The 18,690-nt window shown below is 33.7% G+C and overlaps 1 pseudogene; it reads right to left on the bottom strand.

Annotated features, from left to right (window-relative positions):
• Positions 1 to 13,957: 13,957 nt before the first annotated feature.
• On the bottom strand, positions 13,958 to 14,076 carry LOC145267248 (5S ribosomal RNA; annotated as a pseudogene).
• Between the last annotated feature and the right edge of the window lie 4,614 nt (positions 14,077 to 18,690).

Here is an 18,690-nt window from a genome sequence, read left to right as displayed (position 1 = left end):
AAAGTCGTAAATTGTTGTGCTTGTAATGAAAGAGTCGATAAATGGAGTTTTAAAAATATGTACTTTTAAGCAAAAACAAAAGTACTTACGTAATTGTCATGTCGAAAATAGTAATATATAAAAAAAATGACGAAAATTCATTGAGTAGAAAATATTTATAGTAAAAAGTAATTTTTACAGAAATGCATTTTCCATAGATGTAAACACCTTGTAAATTGTGAATACAGGGGGCATACTTATCTCCTTTTTCACCACTTTGATAGCTGGCGTACTGTTTTAGGCAATAGCGATTGACGATTTTTTTTACTAAAACCACAATAATAGGTGTTTTACTCGATGCATTTTCGTAATTTTTGGATGTATTACTGCTTTCGACATGACAGTTACGTAATTACTGTCGTTTTTGCTTAAAAGCAGATATTAAAAAATCGATCTGTTGTATGGTGTTAATAAGCACCGAAATTTCTGTCAGCATGAAAACCGTTATTCTTCAATAACTTTATCAATAGTGGTAACATCCTGAAATGCTTGTGAATTAATTAAAATAATTAATCAATTACACACACACACACACACACACACACACACACACACACACACACACACACATATATATATATGTATATATATCTTTATTTTATTTTACTTCAGTCGAAGTTCTCAGAAATCAAGGGGCCACCAACTTGGGGCTAACACTTGAACTCTATATGAGATACATAGATATTCGAATGTTCCATTTAAGTTCTTTATCTCTCAAACACTGAGTTAGTAAAGAATTGAGAACATAATTTTCCTCTCCCCAGTTAACCATTTTTATACGTTGTAGTATATCTTTCATTTTGGTCTCTTGGTCTTACTGGATTCCAGGACAAGAATTTATCTAGTCTGGTGGAGTATCCAGCTTCGTGCTATTACTTGAGGTAATATCACTTGGAGAAGGTTCACCATTCCTCGGAAAAGCTGTGGGGTAGCCGTAGTGAGGAGATCTTATTTGGGCAGCGAATACTATGTGATTTTGAATATTTAGTCAGGGTTTACTTCTATGGAAAAAGTATCCTCATTCCAGATTGTTCTGACAAACCCCTGTACAGAGAGACCTTAGACACCCGAGGATAGTCTCTAGTAGGCATTCAAATGAGTCTGTGTGTGTGTATAAATGTTGTACAAATTGGTTTTCTAGATGTAAATCCAATGAAACTCACGTGATTATTAAAGAGCGCTCAATGCAGGACAGGGCTGGTATATAACCTGTTCCCTATACAAACATTATTTGGTTACACATGTACATACATGTTTCGGTGTTATTCTCGAAACTTTGGAACTCCTTTCAAGGATTCTGCTTTCTCAACTGTACTGACATGCAGATGTTCCAGTGTAATGTGAACGGACATCTTTCCGCTCAACTTCCCACATAGTATCCCTGCAATTTATGCTCCCCGATAGTAGCCCCTTACATCAGAGTGGCACTGTACCTTGTTCGGGATGAAAATGGCATGATCATGATATATATATATATATATATATATATATATATATATATATATATATATATATATATATATATACTAGCTGGACACCCGTTGTTGCTTGGTTGTATAATACGCTTAAACATGGTATTTTAATTTATACAGATTGCGTATGTATTATTGAATCAATCTTCTATTGAATATTATATATTACGAGGAACAATTTGTCCGGTAGACTAATTCAAAAAACATTTTCCCCACTCTTTATCCGTTCCAAAACCAAAACGTAGATTCCATGAACAAAGATTCTTTCTTAGAAGTGCACGCCTGTGGAACTCTCTTCTGTTTGCCTTTTTCCCACTTGACTACTACTTGGATGTCTTCAAGTCCAACGTAAACAAATTCCTGATGAACGGCCCCCTTAAGTAAGACACTTTACCAAATCTCCATTACTAACGATTACTACGATACTACCCCATTGATTACTGTACGCGCAATAACCCTTATCCCCAAGGGGCTTCCGGGAAGTGGTGACTCTTTTGTAAAAAAATAAATAAATAAATAAATATATAGAAATAAAAATAAATAAAATAAAAATATAAAATAAAACAAAATAAATAATAATTATGATGTAGTTCATCAAACTCCGTCTGTGTTTGTTTATAATATCATGTCAGCTGATATTTGGGCTGTACGATCTTAAAAATAGTTTTTCTTCTTTTTGACAGATAAATATCTAATGGTACACCAGTCGAAGTTACACCGGTATAACGTAAAATATTCCCCTGTAAAAATTCTTTTTATCTATAAGGTAAGAAAGACTTATCTAAGAACACTGCCAGACAAATAAATTAGCTTTTTGTGAAATTTGCAAAAGACAGACTTAGCCGTTTCGGAAGCTATGAGGAAGGAACTCACACATACACCACGTGACTTTTATATAATAATAGATATATATTTGTGTGTGTGTGTGTGTGTGTGCGTGTGTCATTCAATAAATAAGGTGATTTATTTTAGGTATAAGGACTTCTAATACAGATTTAAGTTTACTTTTTTTATTTTATCTTTACGTGGATTCCATGAACAAAGCTTCTTTCTTAGAACTGCACGCCTGTGGAACTCTGTTCCGTCTGCCTGCTTCCCTCCAGACTACAACTTGGATGTCTTCAAGTCCAATGTTAACAAATTCCTAATGAACCGTCCTCTTAAGTAAACACTTCATCAAAGCTCCACACTAAGGTAATGTACTTGCAATAACCCTTATCCCTGAGTGGCTTCCGGGTCTTGATAATGTGGTGATCAATGTGTAAAAAAAAAAAAAAAAAAAAACTTCTTTTTTTACATGGATTTTATTTCTTTTGCAAATTCAATAAAAAACTTTGGGAGTTTTAGCGATTAACAAAATGGCCGACCAATAAACATGCTCTAGGATTGAACAGCGGTCAGTTATCAAGTTTCGGTTGCTGAATGGTACAAACCAGTTGAAATTCATCGCAGAATGTCAACTGTGTGTGATGCCGCATGTTTCAGCCGAAAAAAATGTTTACAAGTTGGTTAAATTGTTTAAAGACGGACGGACCAGTGTTGAGGATGAAGACAAACCTGGGAGGCCTGGAGAAGTGACCTCTCGAGGTGATCGAATCAGTCAATAACCTCATTCACTCTGACAGAACAATGCATGACATTGCACGGATTTTGAACGTTTCCGAATGCGTGCATTTTCTTTTATATTTAAAGTACTAAGAATTTCAGACGTTGTTTTTCCTTTATTTACAAAGACATAAGAATTTCGGACGTTAACTCAAATATACGAATACATATTTATGTATTTTCTTTATTCCTTAACCGATTAGATAAGCAAGTATTAATTTCATACAAAAATTCTAACGTTTCCGAATGCGTGCATTTTATTTTTTTTTTTTCATAAATAAGAATTTCGATCGTTACATTAGATATAAGAAAACAACCGACATACCAAGCAGCCCCTCCCACCTTTCCCCTTCCTCTTTTCCGCTCTTCTCGCACCTCTCCCCTGACATTATTCACTCTTTCATCCCATCATAACGAACATTTCTGTAAAAGTTTGAGGAAGCTACAGACGGCAAAAAAAAACAAAAACAAAACAGCCGGTAGCTGAAACAATAATGTAACTTCACAGAAAGATACGGTAATAAAAAATAAAACGCATATATATATATATATATATATATATATATATATATATATGTGTGTGTGTGTGTGTGTGTGTGTGTGTGTGTGTGTGTGTGTGTATTATTCATTTATTGATTATATGAACAAAATTATCTATTATGACTTTGGTTACTCAAAGGTTAGCTACCGGTGAGCGGAAAAGATGCTTACTGCAGAGCACAAACGGAGGAGGGGTCTAGTTGTCCCGGCAGTGTCTCTCCTGTTATGAGAAGGATAGTAATGAGTTTCTGAAAAAGGCGGTAAACTGCGACGAGACAAGCGTGTGACACAATGAGCCTGAGTCCAAACGAGTCCATGGAGTGGAAGTATGTAGACTCTTCAGTGAAGCAGTGGCCCAGGAAGAAGGTGATGCTCACGGATTTTTTGGATATGCAAGGCTCAATCACCATTCCATTCCTTGAGAAAAGGAAGCACCGTGAACAATGCTAACTACTGTGAACTGCGGAGACATGTTTGGACATGTTTGGAAAAACATAAAGAATAAACACATGGGTCAGAACGGCGTTATTTTGCACCGCTAGGTCTAACACAGCAGCTCAAACGGCTCAAACGGAACCCTTCGGTACTTTAATCTGTTTGATCACTTGTAGGCGTTCACAAGAGGCACGAAGTTTAAAAGTGACAATGACTTCAAAAGTATTGTGAGCGACTGGCTGAGAGATAAGTCCAACGATTTTTACGCTGAGAGAATACGGAAGCTTGTACACAGATGGAAAACATGTGTGACATATCTGGGAGATTATATTGAAAAATATTACAAAGTAAGCTTCTATCTGTATTAGAAGTTCTTATAGCAAACAATTCCCCTTCCATCACCTCTGTCGAAAGTTTTAGGCATACATACATACATACATACATTTAAATAGATAGGTGAGATTTATATTATAAACTAGCCTGGGTGCCCGACGTTGCCCGGGTTTTTGTATACAGGTGTTGAGCAAAAAAACAGTTGTAGTAGGCAGGCAGTTTCGAATCCGTGACGCAAAGGTGGAAAAGAAAGTGGAGGTGCGTGTAAGGGTGTTGGTTGAACAAAAAAAAAAAAAAAAAGAAAGAAAGGAAAATTGCGAGCGCAAAAAAAAGTGATAGTAAGCAGGCAGGCTTGAACCCGTACCGCGAAGGAGGAAAAGAAAGATTAAAAAAAAACAACGAAATACGTAACGTTAGCAGTTGCGCCTATCGCTAAACCGGAAGTTTAAATTAAGGCAAAACAATCGAAAAGAAGCGAGGACTTTCGAATATATCGGCGAAAAAAGCGACTCCTTCCTGTAGAAAAGTGCTCAGTTTAGGGCGAAGAATGAATGTTTTTGGCCAATTTTTCGATATTTGTCGTTCGAAGTTTCGACCTTTAAGATGATACCAGTCTCATGAAAATCCGTGGCCTCTGTAGAAAGTTTTTGCGAGACATACAAACATACATACATACATTAAAACAGACAGGTGGAATTTATATCATAGATTATAGATGACTTTCGTTTGTATAATGATTGTATAGTGTTTGTTTCCTCGATTTAAATCTACTGAAACTTGTATTTTTAAAAAAATTTCTCGATGAACGAACCAATTATGTTCATGTTATCTTTATTTATACAAACATTATTGCCTATATATGTGCATAGATGTTTCTGTAGTATCTCCTTTCAGAGCGATTACTTCGTCAGGCCAAAAATAAAAATAATTTCTGACTAAGTAAGCTCTCTGAAAAGGGCCACTACATATGTAGCCAATAGTGTTTGTACAGAAAAACAAGTATATAATTATTTCATGTTTTCACCTATAGTGTTATAGGAAGATATATAAAATATTATTTTAAAATATAATATATTACATATAGATTTTCGTTATTAACAAAATTGCCCAATACCCTAATAGAATTGCGTAGTAAGTTATGAAAATAGATCTATATTTTCATTCCGCTCGAATGAGTCAGAGGAGACAGAACATTATATTGTTATGATGGCTGAACTTATGCATTCATGACATGAAAGTATTATTTCTCTGTCGCGGATATTGACGGTGTTAGAATCTAATAAAGCGACCCTTGTCATTGACATGCGTCAGAAGCAGAGAAAAGTAATTGAATTTCTAGTAAAATTGCATTGAAATGATGGTTACTATGTAGAAAAATATATTCTGCAGCTCAAAAGGTCGCTCATTTTAATGGTACTACTTCCTTCCTTGTAGCTCTTTAACATTTTGAGTTAAAAACTTGCCGCATTTACTTTTGGAATGACCTTATCCTGCTATACATATACGTTCTAAAAGTAAACCCTAACCCCCTCTTTCCCTCTCTCTTTTTCTCTTTGTCTTTCTCTCTCTGTTCCTATATATCTATATATCTATGATATAAAGCTGAATGTGTGCGCGTGTGTGTGCGTGTGTATCTGGTCACGAATAGGCTCCTATATGGTCGACTATTTAAAAAAAAAACTAATTACATATAATGATAGAAAATGTATCGAGACATAGGAATGGGTATGTTTGATCTGGCAGAACGGTGGTTCATAGAATTATGGGATCTGCGTTCGCACCTGGTCCACAAAGTATGGAAATAAAAAATTTAAAAATAAAAAAAAACCGTTTACAAGTGTTTTTGATATAGACGTACATAATAATAATTTGATAAGTATGTTTTAACTTAAATAGAGATGGTATAATAAAATTGTGGAGTCTGCGTTCGCGCCTGGCCTCCATAGAATAGAAATAGGCACAAACTTTAATAAAGACTTTTCATATCTATCTGCGTAAGTATACTTTGATAATTATGTTTCAGTTTGAAGAAATATGGTATAATAAAATTATGGGATATTCGTTCGCACCAGACCTCAATAGAACGGAAATATGTCACAAAGTTTAACAAGTTTTTTTTTAATATAGATCCTCAGAATATTTTGCTAAGTGTTTCAGTGTGAACAGGTATGGTATAATAAATTATGGGGTTTATCTATTTTATTTTTATTTTCATCATATTTTGCTTTGGTTTTGATACTCCCAAATTCGAAGCTATTTCTTTACAACCCTTCCTTTTCATATCCTATTATACTTTCATAAATCAGAGTCCATTTTCTGTAGGCTGTTTTTGAACCCAGTCAACGACAGGTACTTTTGCTAGTCTATATATATAATTTGTAATAACAACGTGGCCCATTTAAAAGTAGCCCATATAATTAAGTATAGAAGGACACATTCTCTTATTGTTTAAATTACATGTACTGCTATAAAAGATGCTGCAAGTGCTCTCTGTTTACATTTATGCGTTTATGGGCACACTTAACAACGTTTGCAAATATTGATGATTCTCCTGATAGACTTGGTAATTTTCACCTTAAGTTGGTCTAGATTGTGAGGATCATTTGCATAAAAAATGTTTTTTTAAAAGCCCCCAAAGATAAAGATCATATGATGAAAATTTCGGGGAACGTGGTGGCCATAAGCCTTAGTTTATTGTTCTCTCTTTCGTAAACATGTCATGAACTCGTGTCAGTGAACTGTGAGACGTGTGGCATGTAACGTCATATTGTTGGAAAAAGAATTGCGTTTTGTTACGTGGTGCCAGTTGGGCGATAAGAGAAGGATTAGAAAGATCGGGCTACTTTTAAGTGGGTTGCTTGATCTGAAAAAATAAGTGATCAGAGAAAAAATAGAGAGATCGGATTACTTTTTAGTGAGCCGTTTTATCTGAAAAAAAAATGATTAGAGAAAGATCAGGTTATTTTTAAGTGGACCACTAAGTAATATATATATATATATATATGTATGTATAATTTTTAAATATCTACAGACACTTGTGTTAGCACCAGTCGGTAGATTCGAACCCGGCGACACAGGCCATCCCGTTAACCACGAAAAATGCTGTTGAATTTAAACATTTATTTTTTTAAATGCCTTTAAATATCCGTCAGAGTTATCTAATCATATGATTATCTACACACACACACACACACACACACACACACACACACACACACACACACACACATACATATATATATATATTAATCGCCATATATATTTTATAACTTACTAACTAGCTCTACCTACGCATCGACCACTGTTGAAGTAAATACTTAAAGTTTGCGCGTAAATTTATACTTTCGTATATTAATTTATGTGAGTAAATGAAGTAGTTATATATATATATATATATATACATACATACATATATATATATACATATATATATATATATTACTTTATTATAACTATTCAAATGTCTTGAGACTATATATTTGCTTTTTAGTTTTGCTTCTTATCTCTTTGTCTTTGTTTCGTGCCATTTATTCTTACATAATTTTATATGGAAATTAATTTATGGAGAATAATTCTAAAAATATAATTCTAAAAAGAGTGCCGAGAATTTGTTTATATTTCTTAACAATGAAGCGCTAGTTTCTTATAGAAAGTCATGAATTAAACAGTCTTCCTGGTTTTAAATTTCCAAAAGCTATATTGTAACCAACCGATAATTCCTGCTTTCTATTTCAAAAAATTAAGTCAAAATGTCTTTTTACTCCACAATTAGCATTTTTTTTCTATTCGTGGAAGTCTGCAATAACTTTAACTTGAATTTGTAGTCATAAGACTTTAAACTGCACTTTTTACTTTTATTTTGTTTTATAAAATGTTAAAAGCTTCATTAAACTCTCTCTCCCCCTCTCTCTCTGTCTCTCACTTTATCGTAGCACTCAGGTTTACACACTTGACCCAACACGTTTTATGCAGTCTGCGTCACAAACGAGAACAAGGAAAAGAATAACTCGAGTGCACTTTTTCGTAAAGACCACATAATTCGCGCATAAGCCTGAGGAATCCTAGAGTGGATGAAACGCCGAATATTCAGTATAGCTTAATCGCCATATATATTTTATAAATTACTAAATTACTATATATATATATATATATATATATATATATATATATATATATATATATAAACTACTTCATTTACTCACATAAATTAATATACGAAAGTATAAATTTATGCGCAAAGTATTTACTTCAACAGTGGTCGATACGTAAGGTAGAGCTAATTAGTAAGTTATCTATTTTCGCATTCTTCCTGCACGGCTGACGGCTGACTTCTTGTTACGGCTGTGACATCTTTCACGTAATCGTTTTCTCTAAAGTGCAGTGTTTATAGATTTTTTTTCACAGTGGCGTATATAAATATATCTATATATATATATAAGTGAAAATGTCTGCGTGTGTGTCTGTGTACATTTCCCTACCAAATAATTCTGTCAATTGTCAGTCTACCGACTCGAGATTTGCCATAAGGACTATTGGTATTTGGAAAAGTCTAATCGGTTTTCGACTAGAGGTCAAAGTTCAACGATTTAACCATTGAAAACTCTACCAAATTCCTCCGCCAATTATGGGTCTAAACACTTGAAATTTTTAATGTAGGTTCCTTGGACATGGATCAAACTTTAAATTTGATTTGAGCCCCAAAAAATAAATATTAAGAGGTCAAAATTGGGGCTACAGTTAAAAATAATGACCTCCGCAGTCTCTACCACATTACTCAGCCAATTTCTGGTCTAAAAATTTTAAATTTTACATAAAGGGTATACATAGATAGGGCAAGCGTTTTAATTGGGTTGGGTCGAAAATTTCAGCTGCCAAGATATCAAAGTTCAAAAGATTTAACCTTTTATACATAACGGGTATTCAGACAAGCGGCAAGCATTTTAATCAGTTTTGGGGTAAAAATTTGGCTGCTAAAAGGTCGAAGTTGAAAGAGTTGACCTTTGCATACTCTACCAAACTCCTCCGCCAATTTTGGGTCTAAAGACTTGAAATATTAGATGTATGTAACTTGGACATGGGGGAAACTTTGTATTTTGATTTGAGACCAAAATATTAAATGTTAAGGTAAAAATTGGGATCAAAGTAAAAATGAATTTATCTCTGCGGTCTCTACGGAATTACTCAGACAAAGTTACGTCTAAACATTTGAAATCTTACATGAAGTGTATTCACACAAAGGGCAAGTTATGAACAGTATATTGGGCCCGGGCAAAGCCGGGCTGAACTGCTAACATATATATATATATATATATATATATATATATATATATATATATATACATACATATATATATATATATATATATATATATATATAGAATTAAAATATAATATTTAAGTATTTTATGACAAGACAAAGCCGGCCCTTCCCGCTAGTCTAATATATATATTTTAGTCACTTCCTATACATGTCACGTTAGAACAGTGGTAACGCCAAAAGCTTTGAATGATACAGTTTCGGTTTCGCCTTTAGCTGATGGCACACAAATACTATTTGAATTTTTGAAATCACGACTTTGTAATAATATATACGAAATCTAGACGGATTAAAATATTATATTTAAACGTATTTTACGACCGGACATATATATGCGCGATGGTTCTAGGTTCAATCCTTGGCTTTGGAGAAGCGCACTGATGAGTTGTAATACAACGAAACAAGTCTGTATGTAGAAGACTGCAAATATATATATATATATATATATATATATATATATATATAAGGGGAGTTAAAGGAAGAGAATAAAATCAATTCTTTAAGAGAAGATTTATCGAGATCATGCAAAGCTCAACAAATTGATTTGGAGCTTATATAGAAATCAATAAAGAAAGAAAATGTCCATATAAACTCACCTCCAAACCGGACCTAATAAATATTAACCCCTTAGATCAATCGTCTGACATAAACCCTACCTACTGCCCCAATTATAATTTCCTTCATTGCTATAAACGGTTGACTAGCCTCTCTCACATATCCAGTCTACTAACGAGTATCTGACAATGAAACCCACTTTTTTTAGGTAATTCTACCAATGCTTTGGTTTTGATACCCCCAAATTCAACCCAAATTTACAACCCTTCCTTTTCATAACCTATCATACTTTCATAAATCAGAGTCCATTTTCTGTAGGCTGGTTTTGAACTCAGTCAACGACGGATACTTTTGCTAGTATATATATATATATATATATATATATATATATATATATATATATATTTATATATATGTGTGTGTGTGTGTGTGCGCGTGTGTGTGTGCGTGTGTGTATGTAGTTAAATTGACTTTCATTTATCACATTCAGTTCATTATCAAATATCTGTCTCGCACTATCACTTCGTGTAAAGTTTTACGCAATAAAAAAGGCGCTCACGCCACCTTCCCACATTTTGCTCTTTAAAATGTCCTTCTATTTCTAGTCCCCTTCTGCTTCTCCTCCTCTTTTCTTTTAACATCACCCCCACCTTACTCCTGATCGGTCATAAACTGAAGTGTTAACTGAAATATTCGTAGCGCTTCCACAGTCATTTCTCCGCTTTACTGAACTCCTGAAAATGTCTGTCATACGATCGCGCAGACACAGCGCTTATTCGAATAGATTACAAGCCGACCCTTTTTCTCTCGTCCGTTCATATCGTCAATGCAGCCCATTTCTGTCAGCGACAATGTTTTTATGCCACGTGTCTGCAGTTTGACCAAACACACGACCACAACTATTCGCGATTTCATGAAAAATCCACGCCAGATTGCTCGACCTGTTTCATTCTAGACGTTTAATTAATTTATTTTTTGTTCGAGAAAAGATTTGATCTGAAATGGATGTTTCTCTTAGGAAATGAGGGGGCCGCTTAATCTATGCCGTTTTTGGTAATTTTATGTATCTAAGCATGATGAAGAGACGAAATTTTCCTTCAATTCGTACGTTGATTCTTTTTTGGAAGTGAGGAATACTACTTTGAATTGTTTTTAAAATAGAAACTCGTCTACCTACAAAAACTACAAATAATTTTCCTTGTTATAAATCAATGCCTAAAACTAAGCGTAAATCCCATGAACAATGTTTCTTTCCTAGAACTGCTCGTCTGTAGAACACAATACTACGGGGTAACTTCCCAGCTGACTATAACACGGCCGTTTTAAAGTCTGTTGAGCCATACCTGCTAATAAACCAAACTCTACCGAACTTCCACCATTACCAATCGTCACAATGTTCTCAACGGCCACCTAACATTCATTAACCTTTAATCCTTTAGTAACGTTTAGGTCTTGATAAGTGGTGACTCCCCAGTAAAAAAAAGAAAAGAATTGAGCTTTATTGGCAATCGGTAATCTAAGTAAATATTTTCCTGGCGAGTCTGATAGAGTGCGGGTAAGATATTACCAATTGCCAAGAACTTTAATATGGCGAAACAGTTAATGAGAATTAGTATATATATATATATATATATATATATATATATATATATATATATATATATATATATATATATATATACATACTAGCATTTCAGCCCGGCGTTGCCCGGGTGTTTGGAGGTGTATGCTGAGCAAAAAAAAAAAAAAGAGTAAATTTTTTTTAATTTGACCCCTATTATGACCCCTTAAAATTTATAGTTTCGGGCTCAAATCACATTATTAAATAAGATCCAGGTTCAAGGAACCTATATCTAAAATTTCAAGTGTCTAGACCCAAAATTGTCGGAGGAGTTTGGTAGAGTTCTTAAAGGTCAAATCGTTGAAATTTGACCCCTTAACAGCCAAATTTCTGGCTGACACCCGTCACATCGATTTTCCCAAATCTCAGTACCCGGTATTTCAAATTTCGAGTCTATAGACTAAAAATTGACAGAGTTATTGCGTAGGGAAATGTACACAGACAGACAGACACGTTCACTTTTATAGATATATAGATAGACAGATAGATGAAACAAAAATATATACGTATACATAAATATATATGGAAACGATTTTGTGTTCATTGTAAGCTTTTTACGCAAATATTTCGCAAGTATAAATCATGTAGAATATCTGCATGAATATAATTACCCGTAATAGTTAACTAAAGGTGATCACCCTATAAGAAAACTGAAAAAACTAATAGGGAATTAATTAAAAATGAATGTTTAAAAGAATATGCAAATTAGTTAGATGTTTTGCTAATGAATGCAATTCGATAACTCATATATAAGAAAATTGTATTTTCTTTTTAAATAAATAGAAAAAGTAGGGTTTTTAATATGAATATCACTACACACCAAAGGAATACGGAATTATAGGTATATAGAAGATAGATAGATATATTAAAATCAGAACTTTTGGGGATATCGGAATCGATGTCAGTGTCGAAAAAATATGGCGATTTTGTCGATGCCGAGAACAGTTGTTTTATTTGTTTTAAATTTCATTTCCTTTGAAGAAATAGCTTCCGCTGCTGGTAATTATGATAAACTATTATTGAGTTTAAACTACATGTAAAGCCAGAATCATCCCACACGTTTGAGAAAATATCTGCGCATTTAACATGTGTTTTTAGGGTAAGCGGGAAAAATAGTTAAATATTTATAGATTTATAAAGAATCGGAATCGGCGGAATAGGTATTTGTATCTGAATCAGGAATCGGGAATTTAGTACGGAATCGATAATTGTATCGGAATAAGGAAAAATATTGGAATCGTCCTATCACTAATATATATATATATGTGTGTGTGTGTGTGTGTGTGTGTGTGTGTGTGTGCGTGTGCGTGCGTGCTCGTGCGCGTATGTGTGTGTGGCTAGTCCGATGACTTTCAGGAATAGAATGAATGGCGACTGGGAATAGACCAGCATCTGCAAAGACAGGAGACGTTGGAAAAGACCAAATAAAACCGTCGGGCCAGCAATCCAGAGTTTATAATACATATGCCACGCACAAAAATACAAGGAAATGCCTCAATATGCACTGAAAGGAAGAGAGAATGATAGATCAAATTTCAATTATTGGAAAACAACAGAAACAGAACAACGGATAATGATTAAAAAACAACTACGGAATTTCTATTTATCTGTGGACTGAGATATAATCCCCGTAAAGAAATAAACATTTGCCGGAATAAAATGGTATCTAATGACCTATACGCAGCACTTTGTTATAACAGATAAGACTTTGGAAAATCAAGGCCAGGACGCGAACCACAGTGCCAAGAATATCCATATAGTTTGATCAGTGGGTAGGATAAAACATCCCAGAATTGGCATTGTTTTTAAAACACAATTGCACCATGATACTTGACCTTTTCATTTGAAACTTAAATTAAAGATATTATCACCGCACACGCAGCAATGTCTGGGGGGGGGGTTAACCGGCTTCCTCCGAAGGAAGAAGTTTCATGAGAGTATGAAATTCACAAGCAGTCCACAGTCGCATGTATATCCCCATTAGGGGAGATGACGAAGTTAGGTTTTTGCAACTTTTGACGGGAGATGTCGACGTCCTCCTACATACAGCACCTGGACTTTCCAAATTGGTCACCCATTTTAGCAATGACCAGGCTCAACGTTGCTTAACTTCGGTGATCTGACGGGAACCGGCGCGTGAACGTGATTATGCCGTATACAAGCAGCAATGCCAAGCATATAAAATCAACAGTCGTTGCTATGACAGGAACGTGTTTGAAATGAATGTGTCTGTTTAGAGCACAATTGAACCATGGTACTTGACTTTTGCATTTCAAACTTTAATTCAAGCCATTATATGTAAAAAATAATCTTACACAATCACCAGTGGGTTCTCTGCAGTGCAATGCAGACTACAATGTATTGTGGACTAAGTCTCTGCGGGGAGGCATGCGAAGCTTCCTCCCGATGCACTGCAGTGGGCCCCCAATTAGAGATGCACCACAATTAGAGCAGACAATCAATCGATTTGATTGGAAAATGGACGATTTTACCAATTTCGATAATATTAATAATATTGGAGTGCAAAACATTCGTTGATTATTATTCAATCCCGGACAACGTCGGTTCTCACTGTTAGTAAATAAAAAAAAATTGTGAAAAAATACCATATCAAGAAGAGTGCATGATATCGGAAGTGTGTGGTGGGAAAAAGAAGAAGAAGAAGAAGAAGAAGAAGAAGAAGAAGAAGAAGAAGAAGCTGAAGCTGATTATACAGTGTTCAGAGGTGCACAAAAGGAAACGCGACTTGTGGTTCCTATTCGCTGATCAGGAATCCTTCAGGACTAAACGACACGTGCTGCCCCAAACGGCGTGAAACCCATGATAGTGCAGCGTGGTAAATCTAAATGACCGTACTTCGTCACGATCGGCTGATCGCATCTCTTCCATGTTTACAACAGAAGTAACGGTGGCTCAGTGGACAAAGAGACGAAATGGCAGAGCACATACTTCCTGAATGCAGTAATTTAGCCCCCCCCCCAATACAAAAACAGTATGAGGGGGGAAAGCAGCCCACTCGAAACCACTCGACGGCATTTGTGAACGTGCAATGATACAGACACAAACTAGAGACAGTACGGAGAAACGAAAATCTAAAATCATTCGAAACATGAAAGTACAAATAGATAAACTCATCCAATCAATGAGACCGGACAATAGCCAACAGCAAGAAGAAGAAGAAATTAGCAAATTATAGATTATTGGTTTTTTATTATTTTTCTTCACGTTCCATTTATTATTGTAAAAAGATTATTTATAGATTTTACCTCACAAGACAAAGATAAAGATAAAAGAATACTTTTCAGTTTGTTCACTAGTTCAGTGTAAATACATAAATCGTTTTTTCGTCTCCTTGATCTTTATCTTGTGAGGTAAAATCTATGAATACTTTTTTCAATAATAAATGGAACATGAAGAAAAACAATCAAATACCAATAATCAATAGAGTACGAGGAACTACCGAAAAGTCTGAAAGAAACTCTTAGAGAAATTCGAATCTAAGGGAAAACTGAGACTATACAAGGGACAACAATGATGAAAACAGCTGGAATTTTACAGAAAACTCTTTGAATGCGGAAAGCAATCCACATAAACTAAGAACGCAAAGCATATAAGTTATCAAAGAAATGAAGCAAAATAATGGACGGAAGACGACGTGAACTGAAAGGAACTGAAACTGTTAGAAATCTTTAAAATGCCTCCCTCCCAAGCAGAACTCTTATCTGCTTCATCTAATACCAAAACACAAAATGGCCGTGAAGGATCAAGGAACATTGAATTACGAGGGGGGGGGATCCCTAAGTATTGAAAGAATGCAGAGAACCAAGGGAAGGCTTATTGCCAATAAAACAAGATTTCAAAAAAATATTTTAATTTTTGTTTGTTTTAAACTTAATTTTCCCTTTGATTAGAGGAAAATAATAATTGTTTAAAGCTACGCTTAGAAGCAAAATATATACATCGTAACAATTGTGATATAGTCGTCTATATATGTGTTCATATATTTACGAGATTGTGTCTTTTCTATGCATTATAATTATTCGAGAAAAGCAGTAACGTTCTAAAATGTCTTGCGTAGTTCGTATTGGACGGACTTCGTTAACGGTGTCCACGAACTTGCTGATTTTAATACTCGAATTTTTAATCGACTTATATTTTAATCGACTTTTCATCGACTCTGTATATTATAACTATACAGTAGTATATCATAGTTTTCACTTTTAATTCTCATTTTACTCCTTCGCACTTTTACTTCAACACCTGATGATGATTCGTAGACGAATCGAAAGCGCTCGTCACACCAACAATTATGGAACTTTTATTGATATTTTTGATTTGGATATAAAAAAAAGATTATACGAAAAATCGAACATTAAAAAAAAAAGAATCATGAAGCAAAGTGTCTCCGTTGCATTTAATAATATTTTGGTTGGTCGTTTTTGTTTTATAGCATATCAACCATTTTCAGGTTATTTAATGCCGAATCCAGTGATTTTGAAGAATTTTTTTTTTAATGGAGTATATTTGTTGTTTTCAAATTGGTTTCTATTTAACCCATAGTTGGGACCCTAACAGGTACTACCATTCCGGGTCAGAGTGGAGCTGGGAGCAATGGTAATTGAAGGGTGGCTCCTCACTACCCAAAGCCCGCACGCTGGGGCCTCACCACTAGATATAGTTTAAGGTCATATTCAAGACCTAATAATATTTGCTTGAATATAAATATATATATATATATATATATATATATATATATATATATATATATATATATATATATTTGCTTGAATATATATATATATATATATATAAGTAAATTTTTGGTACAACAGAATGGAAGGATAAATTTTAGAGGAAACATCATTTAATCTAAATACCAAAAAACAAGAAATGGGCAGATGAAAATAAAATTTTTTTTTTTTTTCTCCTTAAGGCCTTATCGTCTGACCCTCTAAGAGGAGACGTCAGAATGATAGATTAAAAACTAAGAAAAACGAATGAGGGAAGTGGGGAATTTTGGTTGCAGTTGGAAGAACAGTGAGAGAAAAAAAAAAAAAAAAAAAAAAAATTAAAATTCTCACTGTTCAGGTGGTTTTAAATCAATGAATATCTCCAACTGATGTCTAAGAATCTTTTGTCTACACAGGCTAGGTTGAGAGTTGTTAATAACTAACGCCTCAATGATATTGAGGTGATAGTTCGACCTAGCACTGTATAAAACAGAAAACCACCCATCGGAATATTGATCGGCACACCTATTTATACTCAACAAGTGATCGCCAATGGCAGACTCATGAGCCTGGGAGTGCCCGGATGCTCTCAAAACCTGGTGTAGTCGAATATCCCGAGGGATATGTTGGGATATTCTCATTTCTAATCTTTGGGACGTTTTGCCAACGTAGTCAGCTCCACACTGACAGACGAATTTATAAACAACAGAGTTTTTTATATATATATATATATATATATATATATATATATATATATATATATATATATATATATATAAGGGGATTGAAACAATAGTCTAAAAAGCTGAGTGTATTTTTATGTAACAGTGAAATTACTAGTTTAATTAAAATACAGGAAAGAGAAAGTGCTCGTTGTAATTTAGATATATAATAAGCTCGATAGTTAAATGTCCTAGAGCTAATTCAATATTAAGTAATGCGATTGATAATTTAAAATTTAAAAATCTAATTATAATCAAATTAAAAATCCGTTTCATAAGAAGGAACAACAACAAAATCAATTATCTGTACGATCGTTTCGGAAAACAATGCTTTTTTATTGTGGTATAAATCAAGATACGTACAATAATTATATATAGTTTTTTAATAAGCAAGGTCTCCTCGTCAGCAAATTTTGAAGGGTTTTTTATTGAATTTAAAAGACACCATAAATAAACCTAGCATTAAAAGTAAGGCAGATGAATTCGAAAAAATTGAAATAAAAGGTCTGGATTTAAAATTTATAAGAAAATTAATATGGGTTAGAGATAGAAATAAGTAGAGAAAAATATAGATTTGATTTACATTATAAATTTGCTTTAAAAATATATAGAGATATTTACCTTTTAATTTTTCGCTTTTTGAAATCAGGAACTATAGTTAAAATACTCATTTAGATGTTTGCTATAGCTTTTTATCTTATTGAATGATGAATTTTAAAAGGGGGGGGGGACGCTCGTGCAATAAATTATTTCCGTTAGCGTATTTTTGATTTAAAGACGCTACGGTTTATATATAGAATGTTGCCTGTGCAATTACATATTTTAAGGGGAGATAATTGTCATGTTTTCTTTACTTTATTTATTTGAAGGGTGCAAGGGAGATAATTAGTCTAACTTAATTTATTAAAAAAAAAATGTAATCTATTTTTACTAATAAGTAATTTTTAATGATTTAAGGTGGTTTATATTTATTAAATTTAAACCAACGTTTATGACTACATGTAAATATAAGCTCGTGTCTGAGCACTTTCTATTTCCTGTATTTTAATTAAACTAGTAATTTCACTGTTACATTAAAATACACTCAGCTCTTTAGACTATTGTTCTAATCTCCTTTAAATATATATATATATATATATATATATATATTACTGCTCTTATATATGTATATATATATATGGGAAAAATTGTGGAAAGCAATTGAAATATAGCAACGTTACTTGAAGATATTAGAGACTAGTCACGCTCAAACATAAGAGGTTACAGAGGAATGCCTTATGTATACATATACATATATATATATATATATATATATATATAT

Source organism: Euprymna scolopes, chromosome 42 (assembly GCF_053919585.1).
Source record: "Euprymna scolopes isolate OS-2025 chromosome 42, ASM5391958v1, whole genome shotgun sequence".
NCBI classification, from domain to species: domain Eukaryota; kingdom Metazoa; phylum Mollusca; class Cephalopoda; order Sepiida; family Sepiolidae; genus Euprymna; species Euprymna scolopes.
The sequence above is the reverse complement of the archived record's forward strand: the minus strand, read 5'-3'. Positions and strand labels throughout refer to the sequence as shown.